Source organism: Gossypium raimondii, chromosome 8, assembly GCF_025698545.1.
Source record: "Gossypium raimondii isolate GPD5lz chromosome 8, ASM2569854v1, whole genome shotgun sequence".
Lineage (NCBI taxonomy): Eukaryota > Viridiplantae > Streptophyta > Magnoliopsida > Malvales > Malvaceae > Gossypium > Gossypium raimondii.
Window position 1 is genome coordinate 12,343,067 of NC_068572.1, and position 3,125 is coordinate 12,346,191.

Genomic DNA, 3,125 nt, shown 5'->3' on the forward strand with positions numbered 1-3,125 from the left:
ACCAAAGAATTATTTTCCCTCCTCTTGAAGAAAAGAAAAAACCCAATACTTATAATCTGTTTTTACAGGTCAAGGTTAAAAAAAGCAGAAAGAAAGGAGGCAGAAGAAAGAAAAAAGCAAAAAGAAAAGGATTTGGGAAAAAGACCTATTGAAGAAGAAAATACAGAAAAAAGTCCTTCTCCACCCAGCCAGGTGTCAAAATCATTGATGATTCAGAAGGAAAACTTTTCTGACAATAATCCGTTATCAAATTTTTCGAAGGATTACAACCAAAAAATGCTTCCAATGATATCTGTTTTACAATAACCTGAAGAATCTCCTATTGAAGAATCATCTTCATTAGAATCTATTTCAAAAGATTTTGAATCTTCAGATGATAATTCTGATATTGATCTACAAGTAATGGCCAAAACACAATCAGAAGTAAATGTTGAAACATCATATGAAGAAATGAATGAAGCAGTGACAGAATCTTCAAACACAAGACCTCCACATCACATTTCAGGTGGAAAAATAATTTTCACATTAGATGACATTCCAATGAATAGATGGCCAGAAAGACTATAGGAATTCCATGCTTGGTTGGAAACCAGATAGTTCACTGAAGAAAGTAATTACAACATCCTAATGGAGTTTGTCTCTAGATTTACTCGGATGTTAAGAGACTATTGGAATTTCATAAGACAAGGGGATCAAATGCAATTTTTAGTGATAACAGATCTATCACAAGCAATCAGGATTATACATAATCACTTTATTAGAAGTCCTGAAGATCTGTTAACTCTAAAAAGAAGAGAATTCTTCAAGAGAAGATGTTCATATAGCAAAAGAGATTTGTCAAGGCATTTTTATGCAATGACTAAACGCTTTTGTGCGCTCGGATTGGATCAAAGCCTCAAACAAGTAGTCCTTGCATCTATTACTGATTCGCTTCAAGTTGCAGTCAATCAAAATTTAAACAGGCAGGGTAAAAATATTCTCAATTTAACCATGTGAGAAATTCAGCAAGAAATATATATAGCTCTTGAAAACTTGTGCAAGAGAAGAAAAGACTTTAAGGATTATCTTCAAGGTGACAGAATATTAGACAAAGCCTGTGATGATTCTTATCTCAAAATCAAGTGTGGAAAAGATAAATCTTGCTACTGCCCCACTAGAAAAAGATCTTTAAATCTCCAAAATCATTCAAAAAGAAAAAATTCAAATGGAGATTTTTAAAGAAGAAAAGATCTTCCAGAGGACATTTTGCAAAATCAACCAGCTGTTATATCTGCAAACAGAAAGGACATTTTGCAAAATCATGCCCCAACAATAAGAAAAGAGCAAAAATGATCTAGCAGATACAACAAGAATCTGGAATAAAGATTGGCAAAGATGAAGATCTTGAGTCTCTTTTTCTATTGATGAGGAGCCAAACAAGCAGTCACTATGTACAATTCAAAGTCTTGAATATAGTGACTCTGAATTTTCATCAAGTGAGATATACATGATGAAGTCTTAAATACTTTCAACAACCCAGATTTCTATTCCTCATATTCCAGTTTCGATCTATCTCGATAAATACAGTAAGCCTATTATAGTTATTACTTTTATTGATACTGAAGCAGCAGAAACAATCATGAATCCAGAAATTTTGCCACCAGAATGGTGGAAACCACACATTCGTTACTTCAACTCTGCAGCAGACAAAGTATTTGCAACACACTTGATGGGCAAACCCATTAAATTCCAGTTTTTCTCAAGATGTGCTGTGACTATAACAGTTTTAGGGTCAAAACTCTCAGGTAAAGATCTTACTGTTGGTTTTGATCTCTCTACAAAAGCCAAACAATTAAGAATTTTGCCTGAAGGACTAAGGTATAAACAGATGTTTAAACCTTTTGTCAAAATCCCTAAATTATTCATAGTCCACTCAGAAAAGATCGAAAAAGTTGAAGAATTGAAGGAAAGATCTTGTGCAGACTCTCATTCAAAATTTCTTCAAAAATGTAAAAATCTATTGTGGAAAAATTCTAAATTTTTTTATCAAAATTATTTTTAAAAGGAACGAAGATATCAATCCTACCAGAGCTAGTCACACTGGAGTGAATCCAGAACATAAAAAACTAGCAGAGGAAGAATGTCAACAGTTGCAACAACAAGGATTGATTGAAGTCTCAAATTCACAATGGGCATGTGAAGCTTTTTATGTCAACATGAGATCGGAGCAAGCAAGAGGAAAATTGAGACTAGTAATTAATTATCAGCCTCTTAATCATTTCCTTCAAGATAATAAGTTTCTTTTACCCAACAGAAATTCATTATTCTTCAGTCTAGCAAAGGCAAAAGTTTTCTCCAAGGTTGATCTGAAAGCAAGATTTTGGCAACTAGGTATCAACGTAGAAGATAGGCCTAAGACGGGTTTTTACATTCCAAATAAACATTTTCAATGGACATCCTTCTTTACAGCCCATTATAAAGATCTTTACAGCCCATTATGGATCAAACCATGATTTATATAGAGGACATCCTTCTTTACAACCCAAATCAAGAATAACAAGCCAATCTTTTGGCTCAATTCAAGCAGATAGTCCTCCAATATGGAATCATGCTCTCAGAAAGAAAAATGCAGATCGATAGAGAAGAAATAGAATTTCTTGGTATGAACCTTAAAGATGAAAAATATCAGCCTTGTAAACACATTGCAGAAGAATTGAAAAAATTTCTAGATGAAAATTTATCCAAGAAACAAGTTCAACAATTCTTAGAAATTGTAAATTACCTCAGAGATTTTATTCGAAAAATCTCTAAATTTACAAATCCTTTAAGAAAAATGTTGAAAAAAAGATTCTCCTCCATGGAATGCTAGACAAACCCAAGCGGTCAAAAAGTTGAAAGAAAAACTATAGAATTTGCCACATTTGAAAATTCCATCAGATGACAAAAAGGATCTTGCAGACAGACGTGAGTGATAAATATTGGTGAGCTGTACTTTTTGAAGAAAGAAATGGTAAAAGACAACTGTCACCAATGCTGAAATTCATTACCACTCCACTTTCAAAAAAATCCTTGCAGTAAAGAAATTTATATCTGAAATTTATTACCACTCCACATTAGCACCATGGGACATAAGGATTAAACCACTG